Raw genomic sequence first — 22,014 nt, forward strand, 5'->3', positions numbered from 1 at the left:
CAACTTTACCTCTCCACAAAACCAAACACCTCCCTTCCCCCAACTGCCCTCACCACCTGTCTTCAAGCTATCAGTAACTGGATGTCACTCAACCTTCTAAAACTCAATGGAAATAAAACAGAAATCATGCTAATTGGCTCAAAGTCCATACTCTCCAAAACCCACCCGTTCACCATTTCAGTTGATGGCTCACCCATACCCACCTCCTCCCATGTCAAAAGTCTCGGCGTCATTCTGGACAGTACACTTTCCTTTGGCCCCCACATCAGCAATATCACACGCTCTGCATACTTTCATCTCCGCAACATCTCCAGACTCCGCCCCTCCCTCTCCAAAGACAATACAAAAGTCCTCATCCACGCTCTGGTCACATCCCGCATCGATTACTGCAACGCCCGCCTCACTTGCACCTCCAATAAACTTCTTCATCGCCTCCAATGCATTCAGAACTCTGCAGCCCGGATCATCACCCACACCAGATCATCAGACCACATCACACCCATCCTCACTCAGCTCCACTGGCTCCCTGTGCACCACCGGATTAACTACAAGATTTTACTGCTGACCTTCAAAGCCCTACACCACCTTGCTCCCCAATACCTCTCTGACCTGCTGCTACCATACACTCCTTCCCGGTCACTTCTTTCCTCCTCAGCTGCAATTTTAACTGTCCCCACATTTAGACTCAGCACCATGGGTGCCAGAGCCTTCAGCTGCTCTGCCCCACGTCTCTGGAACACTCTCCCACCTCCCATCCGTCACCTGGACACTATCGATCAATTCAAATCACAACTCAAAACACACCTGTTTAGATTAGCATACCCGACATAACTTCCACCATGTTCACCCTGATTTTAATGACTTAAAATGTTTTGTGTATTTTTTGTTTTTTGTTTTTAAACAACTTGATTTTAATATTGATAAATGTATTGTGATGTTATGTCCTTGGGTGTCCAGAAAGGCACCAGCAAATAAAATGCATTATTATTATTATTATTATTACTTGCTGTATCTGAAGATTCAGGGCAAAGCACTCTGTACTTCACCAGCTCTCTTGAGTTAAGTATTATTTTGAGTAGTTTCGGGTGTTAAACTCGCTGGCAATTTAAGATGTTTCCACTGCCTCTCTACTGACCTTGCACGTGTTGCTACTCAGAAGGCAGAATTCTGTTCTCAAGAACGGATGAATGTTGCAGGGAACAGCTTCAACTGAAAAGCATTGGGGTTATCCATAACAGTCATGAATGTTTTGTGCAAAACCTTAAAACTAATATTTTTTGCTTTTGGATATGCAGAGAATATAGAAATTCATGCAGTTGGTCACTTGAATCATTTGGTTCTCTTTCTCTTGCCATTTGAAAGCGTGCAATGCCAGAATTCTAAACTTGCATTACATCTTAGTCAAAAGATTTCAAATGGGCCTCCCTGCTGTTATCAGGCAACTGAACCATCCTGGCAACAACCGGAGAGCTGTCCTGAACTGCTGTCTACCTCACTGGAGACCCTCGAACCATCTGTGGTCAGACTCTAGTGGACTTTATCTTGCACTAAACATTATTCCATTTATCATGTATCTGTCCACTGTGGATGGGTCGATTGTAATCAGGTATTGTATTTCCGCTGACCGGTTAGCACGCAACAAAAATTTTTTGCTGTAACTTGGTACATGTGGCAATAAACTAAACTCAAAAAAGATGTAATGTGAAATAGCCACTGAAGTTTGGATATGCTGACGGCAGGTGTTGAACAGAATGACTAGTGTGCTTGGGTAGCTTGTTAATTGTCTTGTTTCTAGTCCTAGGTGCACAGATACTTTGTTTAAGAAGGAACTGCAGATGCTGGAAAATCGAAGGTACACAAAATGCTGGAGAAACTCAGCGGGTGCAGCAGCAGCATCTATGGAGCGAAGGAAATAGGCAACGTTTCGGGCCGAAACCCTTCGAAGGGTTTCGGCCCGAAACGTTGCCTATTTCCTTCGCTCCTTAGATGCTGCTGCACCCGCTGAGTTTCTCCAGCATTTTTGTGTACCTGCACAGGTACTTTGCCTGCTTGAGTTTTGGAGTGGGGGATGGGTGAATGTGGACAAATAACCAGTGTGGGTGTGTGTGATCAACTGCAGTAGATGGAGATTCATCATGAAAACAAACTGGTAGTGGACGGAGGCAGACTTTGAACGAGGGGAATTGACTCGAAGTAAATGAAAAGAAGACGGTGGAATGAATCAAATGTGAAAGCCCCAAAAACAGATGACAAAAGGTCTACAGTGCAGGAGTTGTGTTGAGAAAATAAGGGTCAGAGCTTAAATGAGACGGAATGGTAAACGAGACCTTATGTGAAATGAATCGTGACTGCTTTAATGAAGTGAAAGATCTGTTAAAAGGAAATGCTTTTTTGAGGAAATAATTATATAATGCAAAAAGGGTAATGAGTTTTCATAAAATCAAAACTATTGTACAGAGACTAGTGAGCTAGAGGATGTTGGTTGTGGATGGAAACTAGTATATGTGCTGGTGATTGAAGTGACAATGGAGAAGTGCCAGAGGAGGTGTTTTAGAAAAAGTCTGAACTAACTGAGAAATCCTTCCAAAAAACATGCTGGGGTGTTGGGTGGGGCGAGTGAGGCTCAAGCCATGAATGTTCTAATCTCGTGCAACTTTGTTACAGTCAGTAAAGTGGTGTTTGCCATGACTCTGCGTAGTTTAGAGATAGTGTGGAAACTGGCCCTACGGCCCACCACAAGCGCGCTGACCAACGATCGCCTGTTCACGCTAGTTCTGTCCTACACACTGGGGACAATTTACAGAAGCCAATTAACCTACCAACCTTTGACCTGGTATTTTGTTGGTTCGCATGCTTGATCAATGGTGTTTATCATCAATGTTTTATTATTATGTTTAGTGTTCTCTGAGTCATTCGTAACTGTCACTATCATGTTGTTACTTGTGGGCGGAGCACCAAGGCAATTTCCTTGTATGTGACTACTTGGCCAATAAACTTACTTACTTACTTTACTTAACCTGCACATCTTTGGAGTGCGGGGGGGAGGGGGAAGATTCGGAGCACCTGGAGAAAACCGACACGGTCACAGAGAGAACGTACAAACTCTGTACAGACAACACCCGTAGTCGGGATTAAACCCGGGTCTCTGGTGCTATAAGGCAGCAACTCTACCTCTGCACCACTGTGCCACCCCTTGAAGAACTGAACGGATTCATCAATCAGGAATTGTCAAATCCATGGAAATATTAATGAGAATTTAAACTTGTATGGGATGAAAGAGAAATTGGCAACTTAATCGTCTATGAAATTTGTTAAGTGAATCGTATTTAGTTTTTAGATGGTTGAGCTCTTGCATAGATAATTAATTAAATTAAACACGATAATGAATAAAGCATTGTGTGGTAGGATTGTATGTGGAAAATTGGAGTTATTGGTTAATATGTGATCTGGGGAGTTGGAAGTGATTAGTTGGAGAGACTGGGGAATGTTTGTTGGGTGTCCAATATTGGAAATAGCCTGACAAGGGATTGTCTGAGGACCATGTTTGAACAGCAGAAGTGTATAATGCAGGTTTGTAGAATGTGCAGAGGTGATGGATGCATTTTAGCGGAGAGGCATGTTACGAAGACAAAACCGGGAATTGGGGAAAATGCACTGGTGCAGATGTACAAAACGACACACTGGGATACAAATGGAATAGTTCCCTGGATGTTTATAAAGCATTTAATGAGGTTTATCAGAATAAACCAAGAACATTTTGGATATAGGGGCACCAGTAATGTGGAAAGAATAGTCAAATCCATGGAAGTTTAGTTGAGAGATACAGCGTTGAACCAGGCCCTCCGACCCATGGAGTCCGCACCAACCAATTATCCCCACACATTAACACTACCCTACACACACTCTGGACAATTTTACATTTATACCAAGCCAATTAACCTACAAACCTGTACATCGTTGGAGCGTGGAAGGAAACCGAAGATCTCAGAGGACACTCACGCTGGTCACGGGGAAAAATTACTAACACGCACCCATAGTCAGGATCGAACCTGGGTCTCTGGCGCGTTAAGGCAGCAACTCTACTGCTACTTCACAGTGCCGCCCAATTATGAATGAGAATTTAAAGATGTATAGGATGGAAGAGAAAATGTCAGTAAAAGGTGTATGGTTGAGTATAGTCACCGTACATAGAGGCATCGATTGATACAGTGTGGAAATGGGCCCTTTTGCCCAACTCGCCCACACCAGCCAATAATGTCCAAGCTACCCTCGTCCCACTTGCCTGCGCTTGGTCCATAACCCTCAAACTGTCCTATCCATGCACCTGTCCAACTGTTTCTTAAACGATGGGATAGTCCCAGCCTCAACTACCTCTGGCAGCTTGTTCCATACACCCACCACCCTTTGTGTGGAAATGTTACCCCTCTGATTCCTATTAAATCTTTTCCCCTTCACCTTGAACCTATGTCCTCTGGTCCTCGATTCCCCTACTCTGGGCAAGAGACTGCATCTACCCAGATCTATTCCTTTCATTATTTTGTATACTGGAGGTGTGGGGCTGAATGCTGAGAGGGCCCCATATTGTGTCACTGGAACATCAGTAGTTGCTGTCTACTTTGGGAAGTCCCAACAGTGTAAGAGATTTCATGTAAATTTAACTCTCTTTTAGAATCTTTTGCCAATCCAAATGTGGAACTGAAAAGTCGATCTATAGCAGTGCTTCTGGGAATGTTTTGCAGGGAAGGTTGGCAGCACGGGCCTGTTTGTTCAAATGTTCATGTAATTGCAGCAGAATTAGGCCATCGAGCCTATGCCGCCATTCAATCGTGGGTGATCTATCTTTCCCTCTCAACCCCATTCTCCTGCCTTCTCCCAATAATCTGTGGCAATGAATTCCACAGATTCACCAGCCTTGGACTAGAAATGCCTCCCATCTCCTTCAATTATTGTCTCGACTGATGAAGGCAGGTACATGCGAAAGATCCAAAAAAACTTCGTATTCTTTTTATTCTGAGGCCATGCCCTCTGGTCCTAGACTCCCCTCCGCATCCACTCTTTCCAGGCCTTTCACTATTTGGTAAGTTTCAATGAGCCCCCCCCCCCCCCCCCCCTCTCATCCTTCTAAACTCCAGCGAGTACAGCTCCTGTGCCATCAAACGCTCCTCATACGTCAAATGATCATCTCCAGGATCATCCTCATAAGCCAGCCTCTGGGCCCTCTCCAACACCAGCATATCCTTCCTCAAATATGGGGCCCAAACTGCTCACAATGCTCCACATGTGGTCTGATCAGTGCCTTATAAAGCCTCAGGTTTGTTCACTCAAGTCTGCTTTTGAAACTTTAATTATGTCACTGTAAATGACCTGCGGATGCCATGATAAGCCGGTATCAGGTTCCACTTTGTTTTAACTTTAAAGGCGTTGGTGGGAATGAGTTGAGACTCTGGGAGGCAGCAAGTTGGATCTTATTCCAGCTGTGGGGGGGTTTCCACTGCTTTGGCAGCTGGGTGAAGTTTTAATCTAGTGCACTCGTGACACGGTTCAGACAGCGTGACATGACGTCAGCCCAAACGATCAACGTTCAGGAAACCAAGAAATTGCACTTTGATTTGCCACTTGTAAAATGTGATTCTACTGCCAATACATCCGGGTATTCTAAACACCTATAACCCTATTAGCCAGCTTTGTTTTTGAGTGTATTTAGGAACTAGTTTTCAAGGTAATTTGTTTATTTGCTTCCTGGGAATGTTTTGTATATTTGCACTGTTGGGTTCTTTCCAATGGCTGGCTCGGTCACCATGGTGATTGGAGTGGCTTTTACCAAGCTGTTGTCTCCTTCGATCTCTCCTCTAATGTCCTTGCCTCCTTGTCAGCTCCTTGGATCAGTCCCCACGCTTGTTGAAGGAGGACAAGGCCCAAGCACTTCAGTTTAGTTTATCGGTTTAGTTTATTGCCACATGTACCGAGGTACAGTGAAAAGCCTCTGTTGCGTGTTATCCAGTCAGCAGAAAGACAGTACTTGATTACAATCGAGCCATTTTCAGTGTACAGATACATATACAGGGCATAACCTTTAGTGCAAGGTAAAGCCAGCAAACTCCGATCAAGGGTGGTCTTCAGGCTCCAACCAATTTTTTTGGTGGTTCTCGATCCAGCCTCTAACTTGTCGAACACTGTCATCTTTTGACTGGGTGACCCGTTAATGCCTTTCCTTCAGCCTCTGACTACTCCCAAGCTCCAAACAGCTGAAGACGCGAGTGTTTTATTCTCATATCCCGAAACCGAAAAATGAAATTCTTTCTTCCAGAAGCAGCACAATGGGTTTGTAAATGCCGTACTTAATAGATAATATAATAAATAACAAAAGTTTTGTTTAAAAAAAAATAAAAAAATCAATATCGTGCAAAAACAAAGCATAAAGTCCCTAGTGCAACCCAGGCCTTAGGTCTGAGTTTAGTTGAAGTTTGTAATGTTCAGTAACCTGATGATGATTGTGTCGTAGCTGCTCCTGAACCTGGACATTTAGTTTTCAGACTCCCTGCCATCTTCCTGATGGCAAGAGTAAAATGAGAGTGTGGGCAGGACAGTTTGGTTCTCTGATGACGCTGGCTGCCTTTTTGAGACAGCGCCTCCTACAGATCCCTTCAATGGTGGTGAGATCAGTACCTATGATGGACCGGGCAGTGTTCAGTAAAATAAATTGTTCTTCCCAGCAGTTATCAGACAACGGAACCATCCTATTGCCAACTAGAGTGGTCCTCAGCTACCATCTACCTCATTGAAAACCCCTGGACCACCTTTAATTGGAATTTTCTGGACTTTATCTTGCACTAAATGTTATTCACTTTGTGTACACTGTGGGCAGCTTGGTTGTACTCATGTATAGTCTTTCCGCTGACTGGATAGCACACTGAAGAGCAACAAATGCTTTTCACTGTACCTCTGTACACGTGACAATAAACTAAATATCTTCCACTGGTTTATGGCAACCTTTCCCTATCCTGCTGTTATTCAACATCAGCCTCCGTGCCTTCAACTGGTTTAAGCCTCTTGTAGGGGATTGCCATTAAATGCAGATGGACTACAGCCTTGAACCCAGCTCTAGTACATCTAACAGGCACAGAATGCTAGGTTTCCACTGCTGGGTTTCCACTGTTTATCCACCTGGGCCTGATTTGCCGGTGGATTGGGGCAATGGTGTGACCGGAAAGAAAGTGTAAATTTGCTGTCTTTTTTTTAAACAGTAAAAATGGTGCAAATTAAAGTGAATTTTAATTGTTGAATTGGTCGGATTTCATCCTCTAAGGATGGTATAAAAAAAAAATTGCTTTAACTTGTGCCGTGTCTTATATTTAACAACTTGGTGAATCTATAATCTTTCCCCCTAAGGATCAAGATATTGTCATATGCAGTGCTGTGAGGTGCAAACAAGTTCAATGAAACAACCCCTCGCTTTTGTCTTTGTGGGTCTGGGTTACTGGGAGCAATGGGGCTAATAACAAGGAAATGTAGAATGGTTCATTGTTAGCTGAGGAGAATGTGACAACAAGGTATACAATCGGTAAAATTTAAACCGGATGACAGTGAAACTAGTCAGATAACTGGAAGGGATGGAGATAGAGAGAGGGAAAGCAAGGGTTACTTGAAGTTGGAGAAGTCTATGTTCATACCACTGGGGTGTAAGCTGCCCAAGCAAAATATGAGGTGCTGTTCTTCCCATTTGCATTGGGCCTCACTCTGACAATGGAGGAGGCCCAGGACAGAAAGGTCAGGTTGGGAATGGGAGAGGGACTTAGTGTTTAACAACTGGGAGATCGGGTAGGTTTAGGTGGACTGAGCGGAGGTGTTCAGCAAAACTATAGCCAAGCCTGTGTTTGGTCTCGCTGATATACAGTCCACACCTGGAACAGCGGATGCAGTAGATGAGGTTGGAGGATGTGCAAGTGAACTCTTGCTTCACCGGAAAGGACTGTTTGGGTCCTTGGACAGAGCGAAGGGGGGAGGTATAGGGCCAGGTGTTGCATCTCCTGCGGTTGCAGGGAAAAGTACTGGGGGGGGGGGGGGCGGCTGGTTTGGGTGGGAAGGGATGAGTTCACCTTGTAGTTGCGAAGGGTAAAAGACCAATCGTGCACGTCTTTGGGATGTTGGAGGAAAATAGCACCTGGAGGAAATCGATCCGGTCACAGGGAGGACGTGCAGACTCCACACAGACAGCACCCGAGGTCAGGATAGAAGCCAGGTCCCCGACACTGCGAGCCAGCAGATTGTACCCCTCACCAGCACGCTAAGGGCAGTTTATAGCGGCCACAATTTATCCTCCTGCACATCTTTGGAATGGGGGAGGGGAGGGGTGGGTGGGGGTGGGGGGGACTAGAGCAATGAGTTGCCGTGACAGGAAGAATATGCAAACTCTACACAGGTGGCACCTGAGATCAGGATTGAACTAGAGTCTCGGGGCCCTGTGAGGCAGATACTCTACTTGCTGCACCTGCTTGTAAGGTTGAGGGTTAATTGTGAAACCGTGTGAGAATCTGTGTTCATAATAGTTTCTTGAACCCTGTGATCAAAAGTGTCCTTTTGTTAATTCCCAATGAAATGTTCCCATGGTTTATTGCTGGGGCTGTTGATTGGAATTGAGAGCACTTGCCTCTGACCTCTGCTACCCATCAGTCACGGGCAGTGATTCACTGTTGAGACTAATGAATTTATTTAACTCGAGGCAACATGTACATAGTCATTATTTATGTTTTGAGAGCTGTTTGGTTGCCTGCCAAAAATGCAGCGCTCTGACGAAATTGTGTTTGGTGGCGTGGAAACGTATTGCTGGCAAGAACTATCGGTCTATTCATAGGCATTCCTCCTTGACTAAAACGCATATCCTCCCGGCGATTTGTTACCTGGTGAGTCTAAAATGGCTGCTGGATCTCCGCTCCACCAACTTCCATTGAGCAGACTCCAAGAGCTGAGATACTTGGGGGTAGGCTCTTTGTGGAAAGTGTTGGCCTGATGCCCCCATTAAATGGAGCTGATTCTAAAGGAACAGTGAGTTAGTAATAGAATCATAGAGCACGGAAACAGGCCCTTCAGCCCAACTTTCCCCTGCCGACCAAGATGCCCCACTTAATGGTGATTTATTGTCACATGTGCAAAGTGCAAACGAACAGTGAAATTCTTTTCTGCAAACTGTCCAGTAGAATATAGCCATACCTAAGCACAGCACTGATTAGCAATCGCAAGCAAGAGGCACCATTTTCCAGGTCCAGTCCACGCTCCAGTTGTTGTGAGCGGTTCCCGATTCAGGCGAGGCCCAGCCATCACCATCCTGGGTTGACCAGCAGCTGATGTCCCTCTCCTCGCCCGTCCACCTTTGTGCCCAGGGGCGCCTCCCGCAGCCAACCTTGAAGGGATGGTAGGCCAGACGCTGGTACCCTCTTCTCACAGTCTCGATCCTCTCCTGTTGCGTCCATTGTCAACGCCGGCACTATCCTTGCGGCCTCTGGGATCCTCATGGGACAAGCAGCGTTGGCTCGGTGGGCTCCATCTCCAGACCGTGGTCCTCCGAGCAGCGGCGGCTCAGTGGCTACCGCTGGTGGGCCGAGATCCACCAAGCCTTGCAATCCACACTAGACCCACCTACCCGTGTCAGGCCCATATCCCCCTGAACCATTCCCATCCATGGACCTGCCCAAATGTATATTAACTGTTCCAGTACCTGCCTCAGCTACCCCCTCTGGCAGCTTAGCTTGATCCATATACCCACCCAGTTTTTTAAAGAATGCAGTTGATTCTTGTCCTTTCTCGCTATTTAAAAAAAAACCACATCAATAATGTTTAATTGTGGCAGTGGATGAGTAAGTGGGATAACATACAACTGGTGTGACTTGGTGATCGCTAGTTAGCATAGGCTGAAGGCCCTGTTTCTTTGCTGTTTCTCTTTGCCCCCCTCCCCTCTCCTCCAAACCAGATTTTGAGGCAATTTCTCCATTTTCCTCAGTGCTGCATGCATTCAAATGATGAAAGTGTTCAGCTTTGGAACAACTGTGGCTCTGTGCCCTGCAACAACACGGTGGTGAACACACAAAGTCTGGCTGTGTGTGTGTGTGTGTGTGTGTGTGTGTGAGAATGTGTCTCGCTATTGCCCAAGAACAAACCCTCCTCCATTCACCCATTGCTATTAAACCCACGTATTCAATGGCTGTCTCTACCATCCTCTTGCTCTGAAGTGCCTTTGTTGGGGAATCTGTTTATATATCAAGTATAAAGGAAGCCAGTCTTTTCCCAGTTAGGGGAACAGAGTCTTGGTTTTAAAACCAAAATACAAACAAGCGCACTGTGGATTTGGCCCAGCATGTTTGTGAATGCTCTCCACGGTGAGTAGCAGTCTGGGAAATGGAAGCTGCCTGGATGCCAAACTCATCACAGGCTTTTACCTGTTTGTCCCAGAGGCTCTTAAACCCACAGCTCCGCTGAAGGCTGCCACTTGGTTGGCGGCATTCATGCTTCTGATTCAGAAGGTTTATGTTCCATTCAAGAGTCTTCAACACAGGACAAGGGCTGGTGCTCCAGTGTGGTGTGGAGAGAGAGTCAGAGTGTGGAAACAAGCCATTCAGCCCACACCGACCAACATGCCCCACCTAGCCCACACCGACCAACATGCCCCATCTACACCAGTCCCACCTGCCTGCCTTTGGCCCAGGGCCCTTTAAACCCGTCCTTTCCATGTACCTGTCTAAATGTTTCTTCAGCGTTGTGATCATATCTGCCGCAAGTGCAACCTGTGGCAGCTCGTTCCATGCACCCACCACCCTTTGTGTGGAAAACAAAGTTACCCCTCAGGATCCCATGAAATCTACCCCCCCCCCCCCCCCCCCCCCCCCATCACCTGAAACCTATGTTCTCTGGTTCCCGACTTCCCCTGCTCTGGGCAGGAGACTCTGTGCATTTGCCCAATCTATTGCTCCCATGATTTTGCACACCTCTGCAAGATCACCCCTCATCCTCCCGCGCTTCATGGAATAGAGTTGTAGCCTGCTCAACCTCTCCCTGTAGCTCAGGCACTTAAGTCCTGGCAACGTCCTGGTAAAGCATAACGTTGCCAGAGGTGTTGTCTTTCATAAGACGAGTTAAGCAGGGCCCCAAGTCTGTTCCCTCGTCTGTATGTGAAGGGTCCCAACGAGCTGTGTTATAGCAGAGAATTATAATTCTCTTTGAGATTTCAGCCAACATTTATCCTGATTCAGTCGCGCGCGTGTGCGTGCTTTTTTTCTTCTCTCTCATTTAATATATTGTTTACAGAGTACTATGTTTACATATTATGTTGTGTTGCTACAAGTAAGAATTTCATTGTTCTATCCAGGACATGACAATAAAACGCTCTTCACTTGACTCATTTGCCTTTTATGAATGGGTTCCTGTGGGCACATGGTCATGTTTCTTACTGAAACGACGTGCTGCTGTTATTGTGGCTGTTACTGCATGGTTTGTAATGTGAAAAGTGCTGTGTAAATGCATCTTTTTAATATGATGCAATCTAGCTCAGCTGAAACATTGTCAGACATGCTTGGCAGCCTTATATAAGAAAATAATTAACATTATTTTATTCAGGCCTGATGCATAACAGCTGTGCTTACCTGAAACGCTGGCCTTTTTTCCTGTTAATTGGCATTATGTTTTGGGGTAAACTTGGCTGTTTTCCCTTCAGGATTTTCAGCAGTGCCTTCCCTAGAATTTTCCTTGCATTCATAAGTGACAGGAGCAGAATTGGATTTCAGATTGAAAAGCACAAAGCAGCATTTTCATAAGTTGTAGGGGCAGAATTAGGCCATTCGGCCCATCAAGTCTACTCCACCATTCAATCATTGCTGATCAATCTCTCCCTTCGAACCCCATTCTCCTGCCTTCTCCCCATAAGCTCTGACACCCATACTAATAAAGAATCTATCTATCTGTGCCTTAAAAATATCCATTGACTTGGCCTCCGCAGCCTTCTGTGGTAGTGAATTCCACTGATTCCTTCCTTAAGGGACGCCCTTTAATTCTGAGGCCATGACTTCTGGTCCTCCCCCCTAGTGGAAACATCCTCTCCACATCTAAGCCTTTCACTATTTGTTTCTTTCAAGTGGAAGTTGTTGCTTTGGTCTGATCCTTGTCATTGGGTGTCAAGTGGGATTTTCCCTGGAAAAAGGTTCATCTGCAACAAGCAGATAAATATATTAATCGAAGATTTACAAGGATGTTGCCAGGGCTCGAAGGATTGAACTATAGGGAGAGGTTGAGCAGGCGAGGACTTTATTCCTTGGAGCGCAGGAGAATGAGGGGGGGATCTAATGGAGGTGCATATGATCATGTGAGGAATGCACTGCTAGGGAGCAAACTGGAGAAGATGCGGGTGGATGATCCATTGGTGTCCTGGATCACCAACTACCTGACTGGACGACCACAATATGTCAGGCTACAAAACTGTCTCGGACATGGTAGTGAGCAACACAGGCTCCATAGGTCCCCGGTCCTCTCTCCCTTCCTGTTCACCATCTACTACACCTCGGTCTTCAGATAAAACTCGGACTCCTGCCACCTGCAGATGACTCTGCAATTGTGGGCTGCATCAATGAGGGGAGGGAAGCTGAATACAGTGTAGTCAATGACTCTGAGTGGTGTGGGCTGAATCACCTGCAGCTCTACACCGACAAGACTAAGGAGTTAGTGGTGGACTTCAGGAGGGGAGGAACACCCCTGTCTCCATCAGTGGGGTGAATATGCAGTTTACCAGAGAGTACAAATACCTTGGAGTATAGATGGACAGCAAACTGGACGGGTCAAGGAACGATGAGGCCCTGTACAACAAGGGACAGCGCCGGCTGTACTTTTTGGGCAGGCTCCGCTCCTTCAATGTCTGATGCTGTAAGTAAGCGCCCTCAGAGCCAGGCTCAGCGCCCAAGCCTCAGGATCCTCGGCGCAGCCCCGGAGCACCAGCAGCTACGGCCGTGTTGGCAGAGGCCTCACCGACCTCCGGCCGCTGCTGACCGACCGACAGCGGTAGATGGAGCCAGTTATTCTACACGGAGTTGGTGGTGGGTGTATGGAATGTGCTGCCAGGGGTGGTGGTGAAGAGGTTTTTAGTCAGGCACATGGATAAGCAGGGTCATGGGTCGCGTGCAGGCAGTTGAGGTTAGTTTAACTTGGCATCATGTTTGGCACCGGCATTGTGGGTTTCTTGGCTCAGGACCTGGAGGTTTTGCTTGGCCTGTTGATCAGTTGGGTTCCAAGTCTGCCCTGCCCTTCACTCCTCTCAGAACTTGACATGCTTTAATTGACTGCACTTTGATGCATTGTTTTTAGAAGGGAGAGTTAACAAGTGCAGGGACAAAACCTATCCCTCATTCCCCAGTGTGCAACCAGAATTTTGTAAACCAGGAAAAATATATTTATTCAACATCGGCATCTATGGAGACTTTAATGATTTAACATGTTCAGAAACTTATGAAGCATTTTGGAAAAAAATAATTAGTGCAACAGGGTTGATTGGATGACTGTCTGGAATGTATGATTGCGTGCAGTTCCAACTTCAATTGTGGGGTGGCCCTTCAGCCCATCGAGTCTGTGCCCGATCTTTGATCGACTTTTGCCTTATGGCTCTTCCCCCCCCCCCCCCCCAAGGTTAAGGAAGCACTGTAATTAGCCTGGGGTCTGAGGGCAATTTATTGATTAGTGTGGGTGTCAGGGGTTATGGTGAGAAGGCAGGTGAATGGAGATAGGAGGGAGAGATAGATCAGCCATGATTGAATGGTGGAGTCGACTTGATGGGCCGAATGGCCTAATTCTGCTCCTATCACTCGTGACCTTTTGATCTTAAATCCAAAATGGTGGATGTTGTTTTGAAAAGTGTGGAGGGGACGGTATGTACTGCAACACCACTGTGGTGTGGGGTGGAGATCTCTGGGAAGTGGAGGGTGAGGGGTGGGCTGTGTGAGAATAGGAATGTGGATGATTGTTGAAGAGAAGGGTGTACATTCTCGTGCAGCCTTTCCCAGGGCTTTTGGCACATCCGGGGGTGCTTTTAGCCACAGTACTTGAGTAACTTAGTCATTGCTCTAATATGGTAGCCAATTTGTACCAGCCAACCTGCACAAACACTGCTGTGAGAGTATTTGGATGGTCTGCTTGTGATGTTGGTTGAGCCGTAGATGTTAACCAAGCTGCAAGGATAGTCTGAAGAAGGGTCTCGACCCGAAACGTCCCCCATTCCTTCTCTCCACAGATGCTGCCTGCATTTTGTATCTATCTTCAATTTAAACTAGCATTTGCAGTACTTTCCTACACATGCAGGGATAACTCCCCTGCTCTCCTTCGAAAGTATTGTGGGGTCTCTTACACTTCTCTGGGACGGGTGACCACGCCAAGGGTTAATGTTTACTATTTTCCTTGGATAGGCAATTGGATATGCAGGGATATGGATTATGTGCAGAAAGGCAAGTGGTCTTGGCATCATATTCGGCACGGACATTGTGGGCCAAAGGGCCTGTTCTTGTACAGTTCTATGTTTCAGCCGGCCTGCCGCCAGCACTGCATCCCTCCCGCACTGCTGCACTTGAGTCTTGTGTTTGTGTTTGGTCCCTGGAGCAGGACTTGTACCTGCAATCTGCGACAGAGGCCAGAGTGCCTGCCATTGAGATGCTGGAGAGGGTGACAGGAAGTAGAGACTGAGCAAATGGTGAGAAGATTCTGCTGTTAAAGCCTTTGAGGCAGAGGATGACTTCAGAGGTTTAGATTGATTGATACAGCGTGGAATTCACCCATGCAACCCACCGAGTCCACACACCGGCCATCGATCACTCATTGACGCTAGTTATATGTCATCCCACCTTCTCATCGACATCCTACACACTTGGGGCATCTTTGGAATGTGGAAGGGCACCAGAGCACCCAGAGGAAACCCACGCAGTCACAGGGAGACGGTGCAAACCCCACACAGACAACACCCAAGCTCGGGATCGAACCCGAGTCTCTGCTGCTGTGAGACAGTAGCTCTAACAGCTGCACCACTGTGTTTCAAGTGAAGAAGACAGCTGCTTATTATTAACAGAGGTGACCTCTGTTAATGTGGGGGTGGGGGGAGAATTATTCCTAGACAATAATGGTGCCATGATTTTCCGTAACATGCAGCCACGTCATTTGACAGTCATCAGGAAATGCACCGTGACAAATTATCTTTGGGTGTATTTCTTCAGTCTGAGAGTCGGGAAAGGGGAACGAGAGTCGTAGATGGTAGTTAGGATAAATGAATGGAAGATATGCAAAATGTGACGATAATCTAGGACATGTGGGCCACACCTGATCTACGCACAAGCAGTTTGGAGGCGTGGGTCCAGCAGCAGCATTTGAGTTTTGCGTGAGGAGGAAACGTTTTGGTGACGCACAACTCCAAAATGTAGCCACTTCAAAGCTCAGCTGCAAAGACGATGCTGCCTGGATTTTGCAACGAATGAAATTGTTCCATCTCGGGTATTTTGTGGTATGTTCTGAAAGAGTTTGCCACCGGACTTGAGTATATGATCATAAACTTGATATAATTTAGTGTGGGGTTCGTAGAGGCCAGGCCAAACGATTCCTTTGGCGATGTACATTGAAATGCCACCGACGCCTTCCGATGATAACTCACAGTTGCACTACTGTCCTCTCAAATCAAACTTACATTTTAACTGTAGAAACAAGGAACCGCAGATGCTGGTTTACAAAAGATGGCAAATGGGGAGATTAGTGAGTGATGGGAGATTGGAATGAGGTATGGTTTGGCAGCATTGTTTGGGATGAACTTGGGTACACAGAGACCGGGGGGCGGAGGGAATAACCCAGCATGGAGATGACAAGGGGCCAGAGAGTGCCTTGAACCTGTGGAGTGGATTGAAGCCTTGATGTGCCTACACTGAGGCGACTACGAGTTGCAACTTGCGGGTGTATCTCTGTAGTGCGCTGCCTCATAAACTGCAACATCAGCCAGACAACAACAAATATCAACGTCACACTTCTGTGTATTAGAATTGAATTAGTCATGGATGAAATCATCTCTCAAGGTGTACAACAGGACTTGTCACTACTTCAGACTTTATTTTAGACTTTAGAGGTACAGCGCAGAAACAGGCCCTTCAGCCCACCGAGTCCACGCAGCCCAGCGATCACTCCTTACACTAATACTAGCCTACATACACTATGGACAATTTACCGTTTTACTAAAGCCAATTAATCTACAAGCCTGCACGTCTTTAGAGTATGGGAGGAAATTGGAGCACCCAGAGAAAAGCCACACGGTCACAGGGAGAACGTACAAACTCCATACAAACAGCACCCGTGGTCAGGATTGAACCCGGGCCTCTGGTGCTGTAAGGCAGCAACTTAATGCTACGCCAGTACTGTAGTAACATCAGGGGCAAGGCTCTTGTGTATGGACTTTCCTTCACCTTCCCCACTGGTGAGGTTGATCATTCTCATTCTCCACCTTAATTCTATTGCATCCACCCTGCCTGAGTTAGGTCCGCTCAGGATCTAGTATGTTTCAAGAAAGATTACTTCTCGTTCTTCTGAACATTTGATAGCACAACCCTCTCGGCCCAGGAACTGGCCTCTTGAATTGCTTTTGGACAACCCTCAATGTTGGTATGTCCTTTTTCTAAACTCGACCCAGTACGCCAGGTGTGGCCTCTTTGGTGGCCTGCACAACTGTAACAATACTGCAATACTTCCCTATTTCTAAGCTCCAACCCTTTTGCAATAAAGGCCAGTCTGCCAGTTGCTTTCCTGCTCCACCTGTGTGCTAACTTTGTGATTCTTGCATCTGGGTCGGCATGGATGAGTTGGGCTGAATGGCCTGTTTCCGTGCTGTATGACTCGTGCACAAGAACACAAATTACTCTGAACTACACTTATTTACAACCTTTTTCCATTGAAATAATCTAGTTTTTTTTGTTTTTTTTCACACCACAGTGCATGACCTCACTCTTTCCCAAACTAAACTCCATTTGAGAAACTTTTGCCCGCTTTCTCAACCTATAATCCTGGTGCAGACTCTTTGCAACTTGCCCTGCAACCTAATATTGTCATTGGCAAGCTCTGGAAACTCTGCAATCTGCCCCCTTCAGTACATTCATTTTATATTGTAAATAAATAAGTGAGGGAAGGCTCCAAAAATTCAGTCGTCCTCCTGTGGTCCGGAGCAGCTCCAAAAACCCCCACTATCGCCACTCCGGGCGGCCCGATGTTCAGGCCCGCTCGCCGGGGTGATGGAAGTCCGACGTCGGGACTGGAGGACTTCCTCAGCGGCTTGGACATCCGAATCGGCCACCTCCTACCGGAGTCGGCGGCTCCCAAAGTACGCAGGCCGCGCTGGGCGGAGATGCAACGCTGGCGGCCCTCGACAAAGGGCCCCAGGACATGCTTTAAGCTCTCCAAACCACAGCTTTGCGATGTTGTTCAGCGCTGGCCGCGCTGGAAACCCTGCCAAACCACAGCTCCGGGATGTTGGAGCAGCGGCCCAACGCTCCGGAGCTCCAAACGGTGATCCAGGTAGGCATCGCCCACTCCGCGGTGAATCCAGCGCTGCGCCACCGCTGTTGTAGCTCTGGTCCGTTCCCTGGTCCCCGGTAGGAAAGGCCGCGCCAATCCAGGTGGTAGGACGCGAATCGGAGAATAGTCGCGTCCTCGCCAGGAAGCGACTGGGAAACAGTTTCCCCCTTACCCTACCCCCCCCTTCCCCCACATAGAATAGTTACTTGAATCCATCCTAATGCACTATCTTGACCCGCTCCAAACCATGCATCAACCACTCAGGTTGCACTTTATAAGATGCTTTTTGAAGATCTCAATATACTGCATCTACTGGTTCCCCTCTATTGACTCATCATCCATGACTTGTTTCATCCTTGGATGGCCTGTAGTCATCTATTAGACTGAGCAAAAGGTGAATGTAATTTACCTTTTACACAATGTTAAATTGTTTTCATTACATTAGATGTCTCTAAGCAACCAGCTATTTTTTCCCTGATTATAGATTCCAGCATCTCTCCAGCAACAGCTGTTAAGTTAACAGGCTGCTGGTTGACCACCTTTCCATTGACTCCATCTACACTTCACGCAGCCTCGGCAAGGCCACCAGTATACTCAAGGACCAGTCTCAGCCCGTCACTCCCTCTTCTCCCCTCTCCCATCAGGCAAGAGGTACAGAAGTGTGAAAACGCACAGCTCCAGATTCAGGGACAGCTTCTTCCCAGCTGTTATCAGGCAACTGAACCATCCTCTCACCAACTAAAGAGCAGTCCTGAGCTCCCATCTACCTCATTGGAGGCCCTGGGACTATCTTTAATCGGACTTTACTGGACATCATCTTGCACTGACCGTCATTCCCTTTATCATGTATCTGTGCACTGGACGGCTCGATTCTAACCATGTTGGGTTTTTCTGCTGACTGATTAGCACGCAACAAAGCTTTTTTCTGTACCTTGATACATCTGACAATAAACTAAACCAAACTAGTTGCGTGTTTGTAGTCTTACTCCCTTAAACGTGTGGTTTTCCAATCTACTGGGATTCTCCCAGAATGTTGACAACTTCAACCAGTGGGCGGGCCCACCATCTCTGCGGTGGTCTCCCACAAACTCAGACCCAAAGGCCCATTACAGCCGTCGCCTCCATCCGGTAGTCCCGCAAACCGTTGTCCCTCTCCTTGCACTGGTGGGGGGGGGGGGGGGGGGGGGGGGGGGGGGGGAGGGTGATGAATATTGACCTGGTTAGATTTTTGTTGAGCGTTACGAAGTTGCTGTTTAAATATCTGCCACGGCTTGCCCACTGACCTGTCCTGGAGCCTGTCTTTCCAATCTACTATGGACCATCCGACCTGCGAGCCATTGTATCTGGCGTTATACAAGTGAAGGATATTGATGTGGACACCGAGTGTTTTTTTTCCTCTAACTGTGGTCAATACTCCGTAGGGAATTCCTTCGCCACAACTTGTATTGGAGCTGGGAATATGATGCTGGGAAGCTCTGCTCCTGTTGATCCCAGCCTACACAACAAGCAGCGGGGTTTATTCCAGAGCCACATAGTTATTTATAAATCACCGCGGGTGCAGCTTCTCATAGTCAGTTGTTTACAGCAATACGTTATTGAGGAATTTTCCCACGGGCAGTTGTCAAAACCACATGCCCCCGCTCACCGCCACTCCATCTGGAAACCTGCATCCCTCAGCCGTGACCGTGACGTATGCATTTAGAATACAGGAACAGGCCCTCCGGCCCATAGTGTCCATGCTGAACATGGTTCCACGCTAAAGTAATCTCTGCTTGCACGTGATCCATCTCCCTCGATTCTCTGCACGTCTCTGTGCCTTCTTCTTCTGTCGGATGTCTTTTAGACCTCCAGCTCTGTTGAGGCGAGCCAGGCCAACGTGTCATCGTCCAGGTCAAACAGACCTCGTTCACCATTCGGTGGCCGGTGTTTGGGGCAACTGGTGACGATGTGCTCCACTGTCTGTGTTGGGTCCCCACAATCGCAGGAGGCGCTGTCCACGAGGCCCCACCTCTTCATCGCTGCTCCATAGCGTCCGACGCCGGTCCTCAAGCGGTTGAGGGTTGTCCACTGCTTTTGGGGCAGGTCCTGGCCAGGGACGTCCATGGGGTCATTGATGTACTGGTGTAGCCTAGATGGTTCCACTGACTTCCACTGGTCTCTCCATCTGGTCTTGACCCAGGCGGCCTTAGAAGCGTCGTCTCTGTGCCTAACTAAAAGCCTCTCAAATGCCTCTATCGTTTCTGCCCCCATCTTCTGTGTGTAAGAATAAAACAAAAAACTTGCCTCCCACATCTCCTTGTAAACTTTGTCCCTCTTGCCTTCATGCCCTCGAGTCTTTGGCAATTCCACCCTGGGGTCAAGGCTCTGACCATCTATCCTATCTTTCCCGCTCATCTTGTATATGTTTCTATCAGGTCTCCCTTCAACCTCCAGGGAAAGCAATCCAATGTTTGTCCAACCTCTCCTTGAAGGTGATCCCCTCTAATCCAGGCAGCAATCTGGCAAACGTCCTCTCCCAAACCTTCACATCCTTCCTGTAACGGGGTGAGCAGAACTGCGCTCAATAATGTGAAGCTCGGCTAGTGACTGTGAAGCGTTGTATTGTGTAGTTCCTCGCTAGTTGCAGTGCTTATGCTTGTCCCTCCCGCGCCCCCGTCTCACACTAACCTCCCGATAATCGTGCGAACGAGGTTCTGGGCAGTCATGTACGTTTGATTCAATTCATTGATACTTCATCGTCACGTGTCCCCGGGCACATTGAAATTCTTTGATTTTGCATACAATCCGGTAAACTCATACAGCTGACTTCACCGAGACAGTACCCAAAGAGCTGCCACGATGCTGCTGCTGCCGGCAACATCTCAAAAGTTCCGAGTACAGTCTTATCCTCTTACGGCAGCTCCCCGACAGCCCCGCTGTGTTCTCAGCGGACCTCCGCCGGGTAATATTTAAGGATTCCATTCAAAGAGAGCAAAATTCCTGAGTAAATCTCTCCACATGTGGGAGAGTTGGCTTCATTCTCAGTGAACCTCATATCAAGTGGAATCCATCTTGCTGGGTGACAAAACTGCTGCAACTTTTGAGTATTTTACAATGTCTTATGGAGTCAGGGAGTATGGAAACTAGCCTCTTAGGCCCAGCTCATCCATGCTGACAAAGATGCCCCTCTGCCCATGTTTGGGCCCCATCCTTCTTATCCTTCCCCAACTGTCCAAATGTCTGCAGACCTTAGACTTTAGAGTTACAGCACGGAAACAGGCTCTTCGGCCCACCGAGTCCGCACCATCCCCGATCATCCACGGGGTCACGTGGAAAAAGTGGTGAGGTGATGTTTTGGGTCGGGACCCTTCTTCAGACTTTTTAATATCATTGTACCTGCCTCAACTACTTCCTCTGGTGGTTTCTTCCACATGCCTGTGTAGAAAACGTTGCCACTCGGGATCCTATTAAATCTTTCCCCTCTTTCCTTAAACCTACGCCCTCTAGCTCTTTATCCAACTACCCTGGAAGCACAGCTCTGCAATTGGAATGCTTGGAAAAAACCCAAAATCCCTGGAAACTTATTTCCATTGTCAACTTGACTCGTTGGGTGACATTAATCAATCAAAAGGTTACAGGTTTGGGAATGAGGGAGTGTGGTATTATAGGATATCTTGGGGCCTTCATTATATTTAACAGATGACCAGGGTTTACAAAGTGAGACAGATTCTGTTTGTGCAGAGTTTGTTCAATGACCTTGAACAGAGATGTATTCTCTCTCAGAGCTCGGAGGACGTTTCGGTCAACACCGAAACATCTTTTTAAGGCGAAGATAGAAGTGAGTAACAATTGCATTACTCTTGTTTGATTATCAAACTACAGATGCTGGCTTACGAAAAATGACACAGTGTTGGAGTAACTCAGCGGATCAGGCAGTATCTCTGGAGAACATGGATAGGTGATGTTTTGGGTTGAGACCCTTGCCCAGACTGAGAAGGATCCCAACCCGAAACATCACCTATTTGTGTTCTCCAGAGATGCTGCCGAACGCACTGCATTACTCCAGCACTTTATGTCTTTGCTTAATAATCAAGTTTTTCAGACTTTACTTTAGACTTTCGAGAGACAGCATAGAAACAGCTCAGCGGGTTCGCGCTGACCCTGTTCACTAGCACGTATCCCATGCACTAGCGTCAATTCGCAATGTAACCAATTTAGATAAAACTTGTACGTCTTTGGAGTGTGCAAGGAAACTAAAGCACCCGTTGAAAACCCACGCGGTCACAGGGAGAACACTCCGTACAGACAGCACCCGTAGTCAGGATCGAACCTGGGCCTCTGGCCCTGTCAGGCAGAAACTCTACCGCTGCGCCACCGTGCCGCCCGCCTTCCTCTGGAAGCTGTTGCTCGGTCTAATAGATCACTACAGGCCCTCCATGGGAAACCCTGCTCTGTTACTTGTGTGACAATGCCAATCGC

General features: G+C 47.3%; 1 protein-coding gene across 4 annotated transcripts in view; it reads left to right on the forward strand.

Moving 5' to 3' along the window:
- septin6 (septin 6) overlaps positions 1–22,014 on the forward strand; it is a 66,190-nt gene that overhangs the window by 18,726 nt on the left and 25,450 nt on the right. The gene's annotated exons all lie outside the window — the stretch shown is intronic.

The sequence above is a fragment of the Amblyraja radiata genome, chromosome 12 (genome assembly GCF_010909765.2).
Source record: "Amblyraja radiata isolate CabotCenter1 chromosome 12, sAmbRad1.1.pri, whole genome shotgun sequence".
In the NCBI taxonomy this organism is placed as follows: Eukaryota; Metazoa; Chordata; class Chondrichthyes; order Rajiformes; family Rajidae; genus Amblyraja; species Amblyraja radiata.